At 37.7% G+C, this 21,947-nt stretch overlaps 1 long non-coding RNA gene across 1 annotated transcript in view; it reads right to left on the bottom strand.

The window, feature by feature from the left end:
* The window catches only part of LOC118170152, a 36,991-nt gene extending 16,810 nt beyond the window's left edge, over positions 1–20,181 (bottom strand). Inside the window, exons 1-2 of the long non-coding RNA XR_004752538.1 lie at positions 20,113–20,181; positions 5,688–5,834 (exon numbers count right to left, since the gene is read on the bottom strand). This is a non-coding gene — a long non-coding RNA (uncharacterized LOC118170152). The remainder of the gene's footprint in view (positions 1–5,687; positions 5,835–20,112) is intronic.
* Between the last annotated feature and the right edge of the window lie 1,766 nt (positions 20,182–21,947).

Below are 21,947 nucleotides of genomic sequence, written 5' to 3' on the forward strand. Positions count from 1 at the left end.
AAATCTCCCTCCAATAGTAAATTCTTACACATGAAGGATCAAAACATAAGAAGAAAAGCATGTGTTCTATTCTCACCGCCCAAACTTTGACCTGTGGTTTCTGTATACAGCCTGTCAGATGTCTGTTCTTATTTGAATGAAGAACTGAAAGGATCCTTTCAGGCCTACACGTGGGAAATGAAAAAACTTTTAAATTACTTCCCTCCATCACTTCCATGCCCTGCACTGATTATGGATTTTCCTGCTTCGCAATGCAAATAAAGAAGGGAGATTTCTAAACCACAGCTGGCAGGACGTTGTACTCCATTTCACCAGTCTTATTAATACAGATTAATAACATTCTCTCTTGTTTTTGATAGGGTGATCACGCTTCCTTGTCTGACATGAGAAGCACCTTTTCTAGACTAAATTCAGAGTGGTGCTTTATGATCATCCAGGAAGATGCATTAGGAATTCTTTTATTTCTCTGTGTTTAATAGACATATGGTAAGTGTATAGAAACATCTAAGGGAGACCACATACTACCCCCTCCTCCCATAATCTGTCCTTCCCTCTCCTCCTGCACTGAACCATGCAGCTCAGTGCACTGAGAACTGGGGAACAGAAAAGCAGGCATTTCAGCCCATTTTTAGTTTGCCGTTTCACCCCTAGAGCTAATATCTAATACCTACCCAGAGACCCTTAGAGCAACCAGAGAAGAACAGAGTGTAGCCCACTGAAATCCCTAGGACCAGTATGCGCAACAAAACATTTCACAGGATAAGAATAAGGACCCCTTATTTTGTGTGGTTTCTATGAGAAGTCTGCGTGGTGCCACACACAGAGACATCAGGAGATTAGAAAAATTGAAAGAAACTACATTTTCCACTTGAAAACATTTTATCTAGAGATTATCATAGATGTACATGTATTTTTTTTTCTTCAATCCTCATTTGGAAATGTTTAGAAGCACAGAACAGTTGAGGTTGGCAGGAACCTCTGGAGGTCATCTGGTCCAGCCCCGTGCTCAGGCAGGGACAGCTGGAGCAGGTTGCCCAGCACCACATCCTGGTGGCTTTTGATGATCTCCAAGGAGGGAGTACAGCCTCTCCAGGAAACCTCAAGTGTTAGAGCCCTTGGTCACCTGTGCAGTAAGGGCTTGTTTCCTGATGTTTAGACAGATCCTCCTGTGCTCCAGTTTGCGACTCTTGTCTCTTGTCCAGACACTGGGTGAGAGTTTAGGATCTTGTAGTGGTTGCAGTATTGCTTTGTTTGCTGTTCATCTGAGATAGATAAGTTTATAGTTAAGCAAACGCTAACAAGCTATACCTTAGTTAGAGGATACATTTAAACCATGTATCTATTCACAGTGTTACAGCTCTTAATTATGCATTAGACCAAATAGTCTGGATTTACTCGCAGCACCTTGGTACTCTGTAAAAAGTTAACTTTAGAATTGAATAGAGCAGCCACATTTTGCCTGAATTAATCTGCCATATTAAATGTAATTGAGCAACAGAAACATTTCCTACATCTAATATTCTAAGTAGAACTATAAATGCAAGCTACCTGAAATGACTGTTTGATATTCGCTGCAATAGCATAATACAATTTTTATGTCTCTTAACTCTGTCCACTTCATAAAGTGAATTAATTTGTGCTGTAGATACATCAACCATCTTCCATTACATGCTACATGAAAACTGTTGTTGTTAGCCAAGTAACTTTTTTCCTCTTCTTGAAATGTATTTATGTACTAAACTGGCTTTAAGGTGTTTTCATTAGCATGTTTGATAGGTCCTTGCTTTGATCTCAATTATCTGCAGCACAAGGACTTCTTTGGAACACCATGCCTCAAAAGATGTATTGTAGACTAAAGCAGAATAGACACTTACACGTCAGCTACAAAGGAAAGAAAGGAAAGCATGCAATGTTATAAAAGGATGAAGTGCTCCAAAAATATAATGCTGTGCAGCTCAGCTATTTGATCTGCCTGTTCTCTTTTGTACAGGTCCATTTCACCATTATTACAATTAATTCAGTTAGGACAGTTTTAAAGCCACATAGGTGCTTTTAAGATGTGAACATACAAGACCCAGCCAACTAAAGATGGAACAAAAATCCCAGTTCTCCAAACAGAAAGTAGGTCTCAACTAAAGTACAAGTCACTATCAGTTTTATAAACCCCAGACCTCAGTTCTGCTAAACAGTGGATTACCTCCATCTGGAACAAATTTCTGAAAGTCAAATTTACCTCTATTTCTGTCTACCATAGACTCATGCAGTGAAGCCAACTACACTGAAAAATGTCTGCACAAAAAAATCAACTTTCCCTATTCAATGAGTGTCCTGATTTCTCTATTTAGAACATAATTTCTGATAAAATAGCTCTTATAAGTTATTTTCAAACAGCTGTACACACCACTGGCGTAATATCATTAAGAAGAAAGGACTGGACAGACCCTGGGGAACATTTTATTTTTAAACTTTTTAAAAACGTTATTGGCATAATAAAGTCTTAGGTTTAAAGCATACATTTAGATGTAGGTAAGCTTTTTTATCAGTCCTTGATGGGACAAAGTTGTCAGGATCCTCCATTCCCTGCTACATTCTCAAACAGAGAATTTGGCCTAACATTAGCACAAAGAAGAATTCAGCATGAACTACTTATTATTAAAAAATTGGCCAGTCTATAAGCACATCAGTATTGTAATTGCACTTTTAAAAGAAAGTGTGACTTCTTAATAATCACTTCAACTATCTTCCTTTCACAGTGAACTTTGTTTAAAACAGCACAAACAAATATGCTTTATTAGAAAAAAAGATTAGAAAAAAGTTCTTATTTATAAAATTCCTCCTTTCCATAAAAGAAGTCCTCACAAAAACTTTTGCTCTCTGATCAGAAGTCAGATGCTTAAAATCAATTCTTCATAACCAAAATGCTGTAATTCAATTTTCTAATTGCATCTATGCAGTGCTTCAGGGCATGACACGTGTATGCGAGAGTTATATTCAGCGAAAACTCCACAAGCCACTTGGGTGTAGTTCAAAGCTATTTTTAATTTAAGAATAGGAACTTTCTGGATTGGTTCAATATTTCTTGTTAAAATAAGCATTTCCATGGCGGAGACCCACCACCGCTGCTCTATAAACAATACAGAACTTACATGTGTAACAGAACTTGCCAACTATCAGTTTAGCCAAGATGTTAGCACAGTCTGTACCAGTGAGCACTGAGTGCCAGCGCTAGATAAAGCACTTAAGAGATTATTGTGGAGGATAGTCTTTTACAATGCTGAAAGTAGACATTAAAAGAGTGAGCATATCTTTCAAATTCAACTGCTGTGTAACTACGCTTTATCTGTTGTGCCCTCTCCTTACGCATTTTTCTTTTTGCAGCTTTTCATCTTGTACAACAGACAGAAAAAACTTTGAAAAAAAGATTCAAGCTGAGGACAAAGCTGGCTAAGCTTTGAAAGATGAGAAAATTGTGGTTGCTGGGAGGGTAATTCTGAAATTGTCTTTAATGGATCTGTGATTTCAGAATTGAAGTACCTAAGTCTTCCGAAGCGCCCATGGACTTAACTTGAACTTCAAGGTGGGGCTTGAGTCTGTGCTGGAAGATTTTTGAGAACAGAATCTGGATTAATAAAAAGCAGGGGGGCAGACAAATGCTGTCAGGATTGCTTTGTTGGTGATATTTGGGAAAATATTCCCTCAGTAAATTCAAGTTCTAGGCACTAGTAGCACAAGCGTTCATTCAGCTGCCTAGTGACTATGTCACTATGACTTGATTTCCAACATCTATATCAAGAAAATCACCAAGAAAGCATTTACTTCTGACAGGCCAAGAAGAGTTTCATAAACAACATACTCTGTACAAAAATAAAGCCTGGATTGCATATATCAACAGGATTACTTACAAGCTTGATAAGCTTTTCATGTTGCACTTGCAGTCTTTGTTAAGCAAGAGGACAAGAAAAAGGAGCTCCAACCACAGTTACATGGCTATGCAACACAATAAGATTACAGGCTTGCAGACTGTGCTTCACATCTGAGCTGATACTGGTGTCATTTCTAAAGATGAGCTATGAAAAATTGTTTAATGGCAAGTTAGTCTCAGTTATTTGTATGCAACCTGCCACCATAAAGGAATGGCAGTAGATGTGGAGTCAGTGTCTTAAATTGTCTGCTTTTTATGTATTTTATAGATAATTTTAGTTTTATTTATATATATTGATGGAGAGCTGTGCTATTTCTTGCGGTTCAGCCTTGTTACATTCTTGCCTGAACATTGGAGTCTATACTCAGGTATCTCGAGAGCAAGGCATGCTGTGCACTTTCATCATAAGGCCATCTCTGATACAAGGTGTCTATATACTATGGCTTTCAATTCCATTAAAGTTTATAATAAACAACCCTGTATAACATCCCCTCACAGTGGGAAGAAAATTACTAAGCTCCGCAGAGCAGTTTTCCGGAGATGGTGTGCGTACTTAAACCAGCTGTGCTGAGCAGAATGGCTAATACGTCTGCAGTTCTTGACCATTTCAAGGGTACTCACAGGCTGCAGTAGCACTGTTTTCCATTTTCACTACAGTAATTGACACAAGAATAGACTCACATCGTGCCACTTGCTGTTCTCACAGCCTTTGTCTGAAAAATATAGACTCAAGAGTACAGGATCTCATTTGTTGGGCAATTGGCAGAAAAGCAGTGTACTTTAAGCTTTTCACGTATTCTATGCTTTGATTGTCATCAGTTTTTTGTTGTTATTGTTTTTTTAAAATTATCAAGGCTACAAAGAAAAGAGAAATGGTAATCAGAAGGAAATACAAATTTCACACCGTGAAATACCTTTCATATGAATGTAGTACAGTAATCATGACCACAAAAATGCTGTGCTAGACAATGGGGAAAATGAACACAAGTATATTTCTCTCACGTCTAAACTTCCTCCTTAATATGTTTCCTTAGATATAGTCTCTTCACCAAAATAAAAACCCTTCTGTTATCAAGTAATGTCACTCTAAAACCAGTTTACATTTAATGCTCACTCTTCATAAGCTGTCAAACCAAGACAGGAGGAATGCACTCCATTAACTTCACGAAGATAAGTAGTAAAATCAAGAACAAGGTACAATCAACTAACATTCAAAATTAACAGCTACTATATTTTTAAAGCAATTAATGCTAAATTAATGCAAGAGAAAATAATGCTTGAAAATTTATTTATTTATTTATTTATTTGCCTGAATGAATGGAGCTCTTGAAGACCAGAAGAAAGCAAGTAGCTCCTGGACTTAGACCACGCCAGCAAACTCTTGCCAAAACAAATGAGAGGTATTCACTCACACAGAAGAGGAAATATGTGCATGGCCTTAAGACATGACCACCATCAGAAGCAGAGCTCAGCATGAGACTGATGGGACCAAATCTAGCAGTGTACATTAGCATTAGCCAAAAATAAATAATTATCCATAAGATAGTCTGACTAGCCACTTACGCATTTGTATTTTAAACATATTACAGGAACTGTTGCTGACTGACATGACACATTTGCTCTCGTGGATTGGCAGGGTGGAAAAGAAAGAAACTTGCAATGCTCTGTGGTTCACCCTCCTACCTACGTGGCTCATCAGGGTCTATAAGAAAGAGACCGCAAGTTCCTATCTTACAGGAACAGACAAAAACCTGCACCACCATACCTGAAGTCCACAGAACTGGCTGCACCTCTCTTCACTTCTAGTCTTTCCCAATGTTTTTCTCTTACTGCAGATACTTGTTTACTTTCTTCACTGGCTCTCAATAATCAAGAATGTGTGGCAGCCTCCAAATATTTGCTTTCAAGTAACCTTGAGGAAGGAAAAAAAAAAAGCAAGCACTGACACTGTATGGACTAAGGCACTTAGAACTTTCTACAGTAATTTGCACTGAGCTTTCTGAATCCACTGTCTCATGTGATTGACTCATTGTTTCCCATCGGTTCCATCAGTGAAAATGATTTCCAATATTTTCAGAAAAGTACAGTGTCAGTAGAGCACAGTCAAACACAATGGCTGTGAGTAACTCAATAGACTGAATTACTCTTGCACAATTCTTTTTGCCCTGCAAGAAGAGACATTGCAATATCAATTAAGTTCGGCAAACATTTCATTTAAAGTAAAGAAATGGAAGAATAATGAATTTCTGTGGAGTTTGGTGGGAAGCATTGGCAACAGAGAAATCAGAAAGATCAATGGTGTGGAAAACTCGTTTACATAAGAAATTGTATCAGGTGAACTTTTATTAGATCTGATCCTGTATAGTGAGCTGATCACTATATGAACTCATAATTCTTGTGAGCAATCCTTCATTTGAATAAAAGCTATTTGCAGCAAACTATTGTACTGGGCTCAGTGACTCCCTCGAAAGGGTCAGTGAGAAGAGAAATGATAAATACAATAGGCAGGTGAGAGAAGTCAGGCTCAGTGAATTTCACACTGCAGCTATTTTAAGGGTTTATTTGCTGCAAAAGGAAATATCTGAATGATATACAACAGATTTTTCTAAATATATTCAGTAATTTTGGGGTTGTCATTTTGTACAAAATTGCCCTCGTTAGTAAATAGAATGCGTAGACAGATGTAGTCACATATTTCTAGTTCTTGTAGACATCAAAGGACTTTTTCAAACGGTTTTTATTAGCAACATCGATTTACAGCTTGCCAATAAATTTAAGTGAGGAAGCTGATGGAGATGTTAAATACACAAGTGCAAGGTTGGCATTTCCACTAATTAGCATATGGAAGGAATTGCTAGCACAAAGGTACAGAAAGAAACAAAAGCACGTGAACAGGGAAGAATTAGGAGGAAATTCTGACGTGAAGAAGGAAGATTCAAAAAGTCAGGTAGTAACAAGGAATAATTTGTAGGCAATACATATGGATATAAGATGGATGTTTAAGTTACTGGGGAACAAGAGCACCCAATAACAGTATAATGGAAACACTGCTAGTGAAGACTCCTTTTATTTCCAACATGGTTAAAACATACCTTTTTGCAGCTTTTGCAGTTCTGCTGCAACATGACCAGGTATCTTCTCTGTGATTTCAGTGCAACCCTCAGTAGGGTTGAAATAATTTTCTCTTTACAATGAAAGCATCACTAAGTGACAGTGCCATCAACTTGAGCTGAAAACAGTTTTCCAGACGCTGCCAAATCTTAAGTGGCCAAATTCAAAATGCCAGTGTCAATAAAGAATGAAACCAACTAGCACTATTTGTATCTCCAAAAGCTTGGTGTTATGACGTCCTAATAAATATGCCCACTTTTCAGAAAATTCATTTCCCAATCTTCAAAAACTGCATGCTATAAACTAATCTTTTTCTCAAACAGCTTTTTTTCTTTCCTTTTTTTTTTTTTTACAATGAATCACAGCTATTAATGAGCATTTATCCAAAAAACATTAAACCTTTGAGCATGTGTTTAATATAGCACATATAGATAAATACAAATAATATTTGCTCTTGTTTTTATTTTTTACATCTCAGAGCATTTGGTAATAGAAAACATCATTAGCTCCAAGGGCCTTCCTTCTTGTTTTGCAGCTTGAGCAATGTTTTCATTCTTCGTTTCATTCTGAGAAACTATGTGTACATTTATTTTTTTCCCCCCTTTGGCTTTTTCAAGGGGAAGGAGAGAGCAAAGAAAGTTTTGCACCTACAGGAACAAATGTTGTGCTTCTAGCATATGATATCCATATTAAGACAAATCTTAATTTCATAGAAATACAGTACTGTAATTCCCTATATTGATGATTCCATCTCCTGTCTAAAGATCATGATGGTATTTGTCATTAACCTCTAGTTCAACTGTGTGACCTTCTAAATTAAATCATATCATTAATGATCTTCCACCCCACCCTGGGATTTTGTACATATTTAAGCAGCAGCTTGCCTTGACTTTACTAAAAGTAACTATATTTGCAGATATTATTTAAATCTATAAGAGTATTTCTATATATTATATATTCACTCTGCTGCACATCCTTTGTTTGCACTCAAATGAAAACCTAAATGGCAGATGGGTTATACTGCAAAATCATCCACACCACTTTCCTGATTTCACCAGTGGCTGCTAGCAAACTCTTCATTAATGGGCATGATTCCTAAAAGGGCCTCCTGCAGGCAGCTGTGTACAACATCACCGAAGTGACAGAGAAAGCACAACATGGACTCACAAGTCTCACAAAAGCAGTAACAAATCTCACAGGCCAAATGTCTGCATATGCTAGAACTGAATGCAGTCATCACGTCAGGCTCATGCTTAGGATACCCAGAGACAGCAACTCTGCATAAGCTTTAGCTGTAATAGATGAAAATTAAGGTAATTAAATACTAAGACTGCTCAGAAGTGTTCAATTTTCTAAAACTGAGGTTCTGAATAAATAGCATGGAACAAGATATCCACAAAAAACTAAACACTCATCTGAAAACCTAAAATGGCTAAAATAGTTTGCTTTCTTGACTAGATACCACGTGATTTTCAGGATTACTCAAAATGTTTTAGGTGAATATTCAGATGTGCTTTCTCAATAGAAATTTATTAACTGGCAATCTGAGTACATATATATATATATATACACACACAAGTGCATATGTGTGCATGTGTGTATATGCACATTTTACAGCTTTTTGAAGCTAAAGGCAGAGATCTGGGTCCTACAATCATATGAACCAGCACTGTTATTCTAGTTAACGTAATAAGTCATAGGCACAAACCCACTGTTGGACGACAATTTCCATTCAGAAGGCTGTTCCCAGTGCAGATGCCAAAGCGAACAGAGTGCTCAGAGCTGTTAATAAATACACTGAATTGGAAAATGTCTCTATACGAACAATGCGTCTGAGCTAGCCAGATTAGAGGATTATGTTTCCCACTGCAGCAGTTCACATTATGGTGACACAGAAATGTCAAGGATAACAGAAGTTACTGCTGAGGCATTTGAAAAACTGAAATTAAAAACTGTGACTTTCAAACAAAAAAAAGAGGAAGATTCACAAAACAAATTAAGCAAGACAATGAAAAAGTAAATAAACTCTGAGTAGAAGTTATTCAACTGAGTTAAATAAAGTCATTAACAGGTCAAATCTCATTCTGTGTGACACACCAAAAATGAGGTATACATTTTCTAACCTGCAGAAAAGAGTATTTAAGATAAATTTCATCTAATTCACCACTTGTTATAATTCAAAGTGTTCTAGGAGTATCCTTGTCTCTAGGGAAAGTTACAGAACTGTCTAAAGAGAAAGCTAGTTATGAACTAGTTATTCCTATTTTTTGAAAAAAAAAAAAAAAAAAAAAAATAGGACTCTATAGAAAGACCTTCATATAAAACAACCCCCAATTGCCTAAGCACAGAAACAACTTGCTTTGTAACCTCATTTTGTTTCCTGAATCTGTGCTCTTCTTCATTTTCACTGTGTTTACCATAAACCACTACTTGTTCTTTGTTCAATTTTGCAATTATTTTTAGTAATAACTATACCATAAATTGTGCATTAAATAACCACATGAGAAGTGAAGGAGCCAGGACTGCAAGTTCAGGCCTTTTACTGGTGCCAACCACTAACATTTAAAACAGGCAGAAAGGGAAATATCATTACAAAGAATACATATAAGGACAAGACTAAGTCAATACTTTGAGTTACTTATTTAATCCTACATAATATGCTTCTTACTAGTGCTGTGGTAGTCTTGGTTTTTCCTACTGCCTCTCCTCTGTGACTCCATCTCCTGGTTTACTTAACTCCCAGCAATAATCTCTTTCCCCTAGATTGCATTTTACCTTTTAAAATCTCTTGCTTTATTTCTTGCTCCTCCATCTCTTCTCTACTTGCATAGCCTACCCTTTCTTTTCCTTTCAAACCTGGTGTTTATCTATTTTCACAGAATCACAGAATTTTCTAGGTTGGAAGAGACCTCAAGATCATCAAGTCCAACCTCTGACCTAACACTAACAGTCCCCACTAAACCATATCCCTAAGCTCTACATCTAATTCACTTTGATTCTGTGCAAATATGGAACAAGAGTTTTCTTTTGCAATCTCCCTTGGACTTTTTATTCTCCCTTCTTTATATTTCCCTTTATTTCTCAGTAAATTGTCCATGTTGTCTGATTAGCTCTGACTTTCAACCACCCATTAAATCCTTCAGGTTACACCTAATGCCCAGATATTTTCTAAGTCCACTGCTGCAAGCAGTGCTTTTGCTACCTCAGCTGGTGCAGCTGAGGCTCTGCCCCTCTCCCTCTCAATATCTTTGCTAAAGGTTGTGATAACAAACATCAGCAATATGAGATGCTCCTTTCCCCTCTGCAGCGCTCAAAGCTTTTACTGGTTGAAACACATCTCCTTTGTGCAGGCTACAGGAGGGAAAAGCACTGAAATGCTTTGTGCTTTCCACTCCAAGCAAAGCTGACCACATTTACCACCAAGTCAAACTGAGAAATGCAGTTCTCAGACCAGAGGACAGAGAGTAGTTTGGTTGAGAGTCACAAGAGCTAGACTATAATCTGCTTTTAAGCTTGAAAATATAGATTATGGCAGTGGTCTGCATTACACCTTCAGTTATTGCTCTGGTCTGCCTTAACTGTATGACTTTAATCCAGTATTAGAAGCAGAAAACCTGAAGAAAAACAAGAACTACCAGAGATTCAGATTTAAAAAAGAAAATAATTAGTCATTCTTAGAACTTACAAGAAACTTCTCAGGACCAAAAAATGAAATTATTTCAATTTACTAAATCGGTTACTGATTATGAGATTATCAGTTATAAACAAGTCTTTGAACCGCCATAGCCTACTCTGAATCTAATAAGTATTTGCTTCTGGTTTTCTTAGAGATGATTTTTCAACAGCTTGTTTTGCATTGTTGAAAAGTTTGTTTTGCTTTTTAAGAAAACTAGCGATTAAATTTGCATGCTTATTATGACCATAGTATAGAAAACACATCACTATAACATGTTATATAAACTATTGTGTATTTAAACGAATGTCTTTGACTTTTTCATCATTTCAACTATTTTTTTTTCCTAGACTCCTGATGTAAACAGCCTTTCTACAACTCATGAGACTCCAACTGTTGCTCTCTTTTGCAGTGACTTTTCCTTGGAGAGAAATTGAAACGTAAGGATCGATTCTCTAGAGCCAGTAGGCTGAATAAAGGATCACTCAAACTAGATAACAGGAAGCTAAGTGGTAAGACAGCATCCTCCTTTAACCATCTGAGGAATTCAGCTCCTAGTGCTAACCTGGTAGAGTATGCTACCACCTCCTTAGGACTGACACCAGCAATCAGAATATTTCAGAACCTTCTACAGCATCTCCGGGTAACTGTAAGCACTAAATCAAAGAGAGACCTTGTTATTCCTTTGGGCAGGATCCTATAGCCTGGTAGCATGGGTTAAACACCAGGCAAAAGGAGGGGGCAACTACTAACCTAAGCCATTTGGGCTCTTTTTTGTATGAAACAATCTTAAGTACTTAATCAGCATCCAGCCCTAGTTCAAAGGTCGGTCCTTGGTCATCTTCTCCCAGTATCATCATTTTCCTGAAAATAAAAGCTCTCTCTTTCAGTACATGCAGAAGAATGAGGTGTAAAGAATTGATATTAGTATCTTTATATTTTTTTCCTGTTAAAGAAAACCTGCAGAGATGCATAAAAATTACATCTGGGACTCTTCCCTCCATGAGCATTCCTTAAGTGCCTGTTATAATTCAATCAATTAGATTATAACTGCTTGCTAAGTGTGATTTTATACAGTCCCACGTTGTTTTATATGTTTAGTTTTTTTCTTTTTAAAGCTTACATGATATTAATATGTATTTTGTCACAGTTGTGCTGTCCCTCAGCAAGACACCCACAGCATACAATGCAATAATACCAGGCTCTATCTGAGTTAGATGCACATAGTAAAGCAGGAATTAAATTGCTTTCTTCTATCCCTCTGACTAAACTGAGCATTTTATGCCATTCTGAAGCCTTGTTTTAGAACTTCTTCTCACAAACGTGGCAAATCGCTGATCAGGCCCCTCTTCCTGCACTTGCAGCCTGGTGCATCAGCGCTGTATTTTAAGTCTTGTACGTGGAGAGCCACAGCTGGGGATGCAAGCTGTATGGGCCAGATGCCTCTTGGCCTTACTCGGCAAAATGCCTGTTGACTTCAAGGAGATTTTTCCTCAGTTAATGAATGTAAAATGCAACTCTGTATTTTACTCTGGTTTCCGTTAGGGCCCTGAATATGCAGACACTTACACATATACTTAATTTTATGCACACAGGCCCTGATTTAGTAAGGTAATTAAAATTAAGCATATGCTCAACTCAAAATAGATGAGTGCTCCCAGTGAAGTCAATGGAAGAACTGGAGTGTATGCAATCAAGCAAATACATCAGCGCTTACGAGGTTGAGGCTTTTCTTCTCTTCTCACAGGTAACAGGATCCTAAAAGCCTATCTCTGCTGTCTTTCTCCAACTGTACCTCTACAACCCATAGACAAAGATAAAGCAAGAAGGAAATCAGGGAGCTGACAGGTAAAGGCTGAAAACAACTCAGTGGTGTTATTTTAAAGTGAATTTAAACTGTCTGAAATATATCCAATCACTCACAGAAATAGCAGAATGTACTACTATAGAGTTACACTTTCCTGTTCCTAGTCATTGCTCATAAGCCATACATCAAGCTTTGACTTAAAAAAAAAAAAAAAAAAAAAAAAAAAAAAAAAAAAAAAAAAAAAAATTGACAGGGACAGGAGAGAGCTATCTGTCTAAAAGTCACATCTCCTACTGTTTTCGTAGTTTACCACTAGAGATTTCTTGGACACGAGACAACTACCTTTGAAGGCTCATGGTCAAAATTCTGTCCCAGTGAGCAATACAGGGTAGAGGGATATTAATGGGGGTAGAGGATAAAGTTTTTCCAAGCCATCCCTCTCAAGGCAGACTCACTTGACAGACTGCAAGCTCAAAACCACTCCTATACAATTAACTAAGAGCTGGAAGCTCTTCTCACCACAGTCAGTGTCACGAGGACTTGGAGGCAACGCTCTGCAACCTTCCAACCTTAACACCCACTGCCATCTCATCTGCCCTCACACCATGAACTCCAGAGTTGCCCCAGAAAGCACTTGAAAACACCTCAACATTTTATCATGTAAGTGTGTGGTGGTTTACAGGCAGAAGTTGCCTCTACTACAGGTTCATCTAGCCGGAGTAGGACACAGAGCCTTCAATATAGCAAAATATTTTTATATGTCCTAGACAAGCTCTTTCTCTCTAACCACTTACATGCTGTTAATATAAGATCCCACTTGTATTAAGATGGGCTACAGACATCTCTGAGTCTGTGTGACTTAGGCATCCTGTGAGTTTCTCTGGGTACCCACTGATAGAAATGATCTGATTACAAGCAATTTTACACAGCTTACTCCTTGGACTGCCCCTAGAGATAGCCTTCCACCATTGCCATCCTATTCAATCTGTCATGGACAGAGTATAAATATATCATTACATTCCTCATCTCAGGATTCTAGTGAGAAAAATCTTCCAATCCAAGTGACTTATTTTGCCAGCATTATGTCACATCAGAATCCTTTGTTTTCACAAAGTTATACTGTAAGGTTTTAGACAGAAATACTGGGACAAATTTGCCCTGGACTGGAACTGATTTAGGCTATGTACTAGAAAAAAGAACCTTAAAAGATGAATCAATCTATAGAATAAATGAGTATAGGAAGATCATCAGCAACACGCAAACAATATATTAACTATACCATAGTCATCATCTCTGTGGCTGATACAAGGACATGGCTGCAACAACAAGGACCTCCTTAGGTTTTATGTGAGAAATGGTTAACCAGAGTTTGTCTTCACAGCCTTGTATGGTCCCTGACATGGATGTATACCACAGAGCAACATCTAACCTGCTCTTTCAGCAGAACCCAAGCAGCACACATTGGCCTCACGAATTGGGAAAGTATCATTCAATCCAGTATTCTCCAAATAATTAGAAAAATCCCTGCTCACCTCCACTTAATTTTCCTTTTGCTTCCATCCTTTTGAAGCTGTAAGGAAATATTGTCATGGAAACTGCATCAATGCTGCCCAGTCATCTTCTTACCATGTGAGTTGTAGGCATCTCCTCCTCCTGTCTTGGGAGGAGCAAATATTTCTGCTTTTTTTCCATCCTCAATCTGACATGCTATTCCATTTAACATCCTGTTCATGATCTGTTATCAAGTAAGTCTGGTCAGGTGCTATGCCAGTATAGTTCCACAAACTCCAGAAAAGTTACTCGTCATGGTTCAGCACAATAGCACCCCAGACAGTGGAATTACACTGTTTTTAAGAGAGTCACCTTCCAAGTACAAGCATTTACAGAAAGCCTATATGTAAAAATGGATGAAGGTAATGGGAATTAAGTGCACTACCATGTCACTTAAATAACTATAGTCAGAAATATGATACTTTTTTAAAAAAATCAACATAAGTAATTTAAAAAAAAAAAAAAAAAAAAAAAAAAAAAAGCTAATCCTTTCATGCAGTTAATCATCAATCCTGAGAGAGAGCCTCTTCCCAGGCAAGGGTGTTGGAGCAAAACTACTGGCATCATTCAGGAAACAATTAGATGATCCTATGGGGAATGATGCACTACAAAGGTAATGAGCCACCTAGATCTTATTTCATAATAAAATTCTCCTGCTGTTCTTACAGAGACTCTGGGGAATGTAATACCCAGCAGGCACACCAAGATTTAAAATACACTCTATAGGAAGCTAGCTGGCCTTTTGATACCACAAGCCCCTAATGTATAAGATATTTCATCTGTATTTAGAAACCACACACTTCATTATGGGCCTATATTTAAGTAAAATCTGTCTTTTTAGAGACTTAGGTATATGATAAATGCCTTCCTTGCACCCTGCTACTCTTTCAGGTGAAGAAAAGCAATGATCAGGCTAAAAAATAATTTAAAAAAATAAAATGTTTTGACAATCCAACAGAAAATAGCTCAACCAACAGCTTCCCAGGAGACATCTGTATTCCCACCACAGGCCCCCTCAGCCCTGACATCCACTGCAGAAGGGGGTTGAAAGAAAAGAAAGCATTAACTCCAACCTCTAGAACCCCTTTCTGGGAATCTTACCTGACCTAACAGCCTCGCTATCCTGAATTGGGGAAGTGCTAGAGCCTGGCAAGGTGAGAAAGAAGAAATGGGTTCCATGCACGAGGGAGAAGCTCAAGAAGGGTCCAGCTGCAGCAGGACACAGATACGGAAGGACAGTGTAGTCTGTTTGTATGTTCACTTCTTGCTAGCTTGCTCCTTTCTGCTTAAGATGCTTTCCTTTCAGTCTGAATGTAACTAATTTATTGCACTACTACATTTGTTTTTTTCGTGGGTACAACTGAAGCAACATCATATGACAAGGGACCTGTTGTAATAGATGGAAATTTGAAAAAGGTATCCTCAAAACTTAGGAACTGTTATATACACGGATATTATGCAAAGGGGACACAAAGCATGACAAACGTTAGTGAAACGCATCAAATTTGTGTGCAGGATGTAAATTGAAACCCTTTGCATGAATGAATTTTGAATCTGGCTTTTCCTACATGGCAGCTATGGTCGGTTGATCATCAAGAAACCTTTCATGGTTTCAGGAAGTAACTACAGTGTTTCATCTGTTATTTAGATATTTAGGTTTAGTGAGGAAAAATACAATCCTGAAGTCTTTTTTGAGTTGCAGAACAACTACATCATAAATATAATTTGTATATTTTAAATATATTTAAATATAGCCAGAAACTAAATGTAACGATACAGCAAGATAACATGGATATGTGAATAAATGAGAAAGTAAAAAGGGTTTCTAGTTGCTGCTTCATTTATTTTTTACACTGAATAACTATATTTTCTATAAGTAGCATCTATGATGAGGGACAAAAAGGAATGAGAGTGAATTTTGTTTCTAAACTTAGAAGACAGACATTTTTGATGAGCAAAACAAACATCTGCACTTCACTGATGTTGTGTACAGCTCAGTAGGATTTGGTTCAGTTTAAATAGGAACATGTTCTTGCTTTGCTGCATGCCAGTACCTTTTTTGTTGTAAATGTAGCATCCACTGCAGTCATCCAAATGTTAAGAGAAAGTTTGTTCTATTTCCAATCATTTCAGTGTACAACTGATCTGTAATTTTCTTATAATGGCATTGGTCCACCTCAGTACCTTTTGCAGGAAGCCCACTTCCTTGCCTAGAAGCCAGCTATACCAAAACTAGCCTGCTGTGCATTGAAAGAGAGGCTGGTCTTCAGCCTTCAGGCTCTGGTCTTCAGAAGAGGAAGACCAGCCTTCCTCTCTGTCTGTAAGGGAGAAAGAAAAATTCCCACAAAGGGAAGAACTCCACAATTTCTGTTATAAACAGGAATATATAGCACAACAGGCTTTTAAGTCCATCAGATGTTTCCAGATGCATGTTCGGTTCCACTGGAGAGTAGAATTTGATTTCATTTAATAGTCTGACCCAGATTCATTTGGGTGTGCACAACCCACTGCCTTGAGTCAGCACATGTGTGTATATGAAAACGTATGTAAAATGAGCTTGCAAGATCTGAACCTGAGCCTTGATTAGTTCCTAGATGTTAATGCAAAACAGGAATTTTGTAGCAATAAAAGTTGACTTTAAGTGAATAAAAGCGGCCTAGCTTTAAGCTTAAAAGATGCATTTATTACTTAGGCATTGCTTAAAGAACGTCTCATGTTTGACACACTGGAAGAAGAAGGCTATCTTAGATAAATATTTTTATGCGCTATTTGTTGAGCTTATTTTGTAGATCCTTAGTTGACAAGAGACTGCCTGAAAAAATAAGTAGCTCGCCATCATAAGCCAAGAGTCAAAGCTCTCATTCACATTATTGTCAAATGCAGTGGAGAAGAAAACCTCCTACAAAGTGACTTCTTGGTGGAGGGCTTTGCCAGTCACCCAACTGCAGCACACAGGCTGACAGTTATTTTCTCTGACCTGCCAGCTCTAGGTTTGCAATGGCATGGAAGAATGGCTCAAGGAAATGAAAGTATAATTGATCTGTCAATTATATTTCTAACTCCGGCAATCACATGCGCATTTTGAGAATCAAGTTCTTTAGTCTGTTTCATTATTTTTCTGTTTTGTTTTCTTCCTGGGAAGGAATAATGTCATCTCATTTGTATAATCCACTAAAAGTAAGGAAAACACATTTAATAGGAAATGGTAAATTCTGAATTAGTTCACTTCATAAGTGCTCACCAGTGGTTGCTATAGGATGAGCTAGAAGGAGGTCTCAAGGACTATTTGGCAAAGCACTATACATGGGATGGTTAAACACTGTTCTTCATGGAGCTCTACCTCTGACGGTGAGACAAGGCTCTCAGGATAACCCAGTACTTAACTGTAACATTTCATAAAACCAGTCATTGTATTTCAAATGAATAATGGGGTTTAAAGAAGAACCCCCTCACCCCCCAAAAAAGAACACATATTGAATCATGACTTTAGAGCAATATTTCTCTCCACCAGAAGTTAGACTCCAGCAAAGCAATAACGAATTTTCTTTGAAACAGGCTATCTTCCTTTTCCAACCCTTCCCTTTTCCAAGCAAATCCAGTTTGTTTTTCTTTAAAAAAAAAAAAAAATCATTTGAATTCTTCAAGAACAAAAGAACTTCAAAATGATTTTCACTATCTCTAACCACATGCAGGTATTAGAGGATGCAATTTAAATACTTAACAACAACTTCCATTCAGAAGAAAAACAAGATTTTAGTGACAACTAAATAGCCTTGGATTAGTAGTAGTCAAGGAAAACCCACAGCAGAGCTGAGGTTCCTTTCTTCCTTGACTCTTCCCCCTGGAAACACGTTCCTCCCTTCTTAGAAGGAAAAACCTTTTGAAGCACCAGAAGCCCAACTTCTTCACAAGTAATTGTCAACAGCTCAAATTAAATAATAGCAGGAGTGACAGAGAAACACAAGTAATGAGAGGTTATAAAATGGACTTGAATTTATTTCAGTAGGTTAGGTAATTAGCCCTTTTCTCCTGGTCATTTCAAGCCTACCATGATACCACAAAGGTGGTAGAACTGACACCTGAAGATGCACTAAGCTTGGCCTGAATATCAACAGAAATGCAGATATGTTTGCTTGTACTGTCTTCTGTTTATAATTTAGTTGTATGAGTCTGTTTCCTCACATCCGATTGCATTAAATTTTACACTTGACTTCAAAAAGTGTGTTTTTGGTTTAACACTGGGCTGGCTGCACTTCAGGGCCGGGAGAGGGGGGCAATAGCATGGTCCCAGCACGCAGGGAACAGGTTTACAACTCAAGGAACCCTGATTATAACCCTAACTGAAAGCCAGGTTTGGTTCAACATCCCATGCCTTGCACAAATCCCACTCTGATCTTCTGTAACTCACTACAGTCATCCCCTAGGGTCTCAGGAAAATAATCGGTTCTATTATATGGTCATACCTGATATGCCTGATCTGCATAGAGACTCCAAACTCTTCTCTTTTAAGAGACTAAACGCTATATAGAAATACCCAATCTTTTCTCATTTTTCTCTTGTTCATCAAATTAAAGGCAATATTGCAAGCATTAGTAAACATCTACTAGTTCAGATGGTCTAAAACACCATGATTTAAGACCCCATAGTCCAATTCACAGCAGATTCTCTGCCGAGTTCATTAGTGAATTAATTTAACTAGCAACAAACAAAGTTTTAAACAAGTAATTCCCAAAATTAGCTGGAAGATTTAAATATATACAATATCATAAGAACTTCAAGTTCTTAAGCTCTTGAACTTGGAAGTGCTGCTTACTGCCCCCCTCCCATTAGCTGCACATGCCAAAGGCCTCATTTGGATCAACTTCAGCTCCGTAATACATCTGCAACATTAGCTGCCTCAGCCAGACTGAAGAACCACTTGGCTTTATTAAGTTTCTTATCCATTTCCCAAAACTTGAAAACTGTTCTGCTTGCTATAAAATAGGTCATACAGTTTATTAACACAGAATATTTCCTGCTCATTTTTGATTCAATACTCTGGGGATTTTGCAGGTGAGGAGCCTACGTTACAGGTTATGAAGCGTTATGATGGTGGAACTCTCCATGCAGCACAAGACTACACACAGAGATCACTACACAACTCGTGAAACTTTCATTAGGCAGCACTATAGTAGAATTGCTCAACTGCAGTAACGCTTAACTGGCAGTGAAAATATTTATCCCCATTACTAACCAAGACTGCCCATAATTTCTGCCTGGCCATCCCCAGATAAATTCTTATGCTTTCTGGACCAGAGCCAGCATCAAGAATTGAAGCCCCAAATCTTCTCCATTCTCTACCTTTCCTTATTATATGAAGATGAAAAACAGCAGTCGTGTTTTCACTAGGTATTCCAGTTCAGATTTTGTTTCAAAACACTGTTTTGAAATGCAGCACGAGCTTATCACAACAAGGCAGTAAAATGTCTCTTGACCACTGCCGTCCATGTTTATTCCTACCTTTTGCAGTTCTGATTTTTATCGGATTTGTGAGCCTGATGTCAGAATAACTACATTGTTATTCCCAACGGTACTTCATTGGCGTGAGGGAATTCTCTCTTAGATGTTTCAGCCTATTTCCACCTATTTCCTATCTAAAATAGATATAAACTGGAAAATCCTGAATTACCCATCTATACTTGGCCAGTTGCATGAAAATCAGTGCTCACTGATTTTAGCACCAACTTTGCAAAAGATTTCTTAGTGCTGCTCTTATTTTAAACCCTAACAAGTAACTGAACTATAATGTTTTTCTTTCCACTCACATAAAGCTCATGACTATCTACCAGCTGGCTTAGGGATACAGAATTCTTATAAAGGTTTTGCCTTCAACTTTTCACGATACATTTGGAAATCAAAATCCTCAAATAAAGTTAAAGTATAAATTTAGTCTTTTTCACCTACTACAATGGAGTCAAACAACACAAATATTTTTCTCATCACCCTTTTTACACAGTTCACAGCTCCATTTCCAGTTTTCCTTTGACACAGACAGTGTCTGAGACTCACCAGCTGGTAGTCTGCAGAGCTTTTAACTGTTCCTTCCATTTCTTCTGCCTTGGTGAGTCAGCATTTGCTATTAAAGGTAAAGAATTTGAAAATAAGTGTTGGGATTTCCCCCCCCCCAGAGAGGGTAATGTATATATATAAATATTCATTTACAATAAAAATTATATATTTATCCCTAGAACTTTTATCTCTAGCCTCCCTTGGGCTCCCTGGCCTTTTTCTTCACTTGACTTAAATAAAAAGTATGTGTAGCATTAGGTAAGGAAGGGGAGAAGGAATTGGAGAAGTTTCAATTTCTGTCAGGAAAATCCAATACAGGTATTTATAATGCAGACATTTCTGAGCCACCTTGCTGAGCATTTTTAAATTCACCTTTATTCTGCAAATCCACCATATCAAAACACCCGAGATGTGCCAGCAAACTGAACTACAAGGGAGTTTGTCAACACTCCCAAGCATCTGAAAAGTAGCCTAGTGACTGTTATTTATGTTTTAATTATTTGACAGACACAAAGCAAAATTATTATTTGGTGCAATACATGCAAATGTGCTGTCAAATACTGGTGCCTTTCAGATTTCAAAGCACGTATTTTCTTGCGCTGTTTTCCACATAATCTAGCCTCAAATAAAGGCATCAGTAATTTTGACTTGATTACACTATAATTATTCAAATATCTTTAATTTTATGCTCTGGACTAATTTCCATATCCGTTGTTATCATTAAAAGAGATTGTTACAGATAATGTATCTCATGTATTTCCCTTAATTGAAAAATGCAGTTCTTGAACAATAACAGTTATGACAACAACAACAATCCCGTTTAAAGTCTACTTTGGCAATGTAGCTGTAATTATTGCAAGCAAACTATCACAAGCCACAATAATTAAAAGCAGAGCAGAAGGACAAGCTGCCAACAGCTAACTTTGCCCTCTTCCCCTGGTTTCTGCTTCTTTACCATGATCCGAGAGATCATGCTGGAATTTTGCCAGGGTGCTCATGAAGTAAACTTATTTATAAAAAAACATAACTAGGTTACATCCCAAGTGCATTTAGTGCAGTTGTCCTGTACTGAGAAACCTCCAGAAGCAAAATCTTCCAGCTGGACCTTCCAGCAGTTGGTGACTCCCAGCATTGTCCTGAGTCATGAAGCAATGTCTTCCTGTTAAAAGGCATGCTTTCCCCAGATAAATTCTGATGTTGGCAGATTTTCGATGGATATAAGAAGTAAGGAGGGGTGGAACAGCTCACTAGAGAAAGTGCAGTTCGGACAAATGAAGACAAGTGTTATTTCTTCCCAAGTCTCCCCTGAAATTGGAAAAAAAAAAAAAAAAAAGCAAAGAGGAAGAATGTCACAGAAAAAGAGTGCACAGAGAAGATGAAGGCAAGCTGACATGTGAGAAAGTTTAAAAAAGGAAGACTGATAATAAAAGAAATAACAGAAAATAAGAAGGAGAAATTAACTCGGAGAAGCACAAACTGAAAAGAAAGCCAATGAATAGTCAGAGAGAGTGCAGATGCGTGACTTTCCTGTTTGCCAAACACCAACACAGCTCTGAGGAAGAGGTTCAGATGCCGCTCACCAAAACACAAGAGAGGATGGAAATACCAAATGAAGTGATGAAGATCAGAAGAAAAAACAGTGTGAATAATGAGTGGCTTTCAGATTAAAAGCTCTTCAGGGGAAAGATTGCCTTTTTATTGTGTGCTGTTGCAGCAGTCAGTAGAGTAGGATTTTTAGCCTAAGTCTTATCTCTGGGTGCTACTTCAGCACAAATAATTAATAACAGTAGCAGTCAAAATAAGTCATAAGACTAATGACTTTACAAATTATTTTG

The sequence above is a fragment of the Oxyura jamaicensis genome, chromosome 7 (assembly GCF_011077185.1).
Source record: "Oxyura jamaicensis isolate SHBP4307 breed ruddy duck chromosome 7, BPBGC_Ojam_1.0, whole genome shotgun sequence".
NCBI classification, from domain to species: Eukaryota; Metazoa; Chordata; class Aves; order Anseriformes; family Anatidae; genus Oxyura; species Oxyura jamaicensis.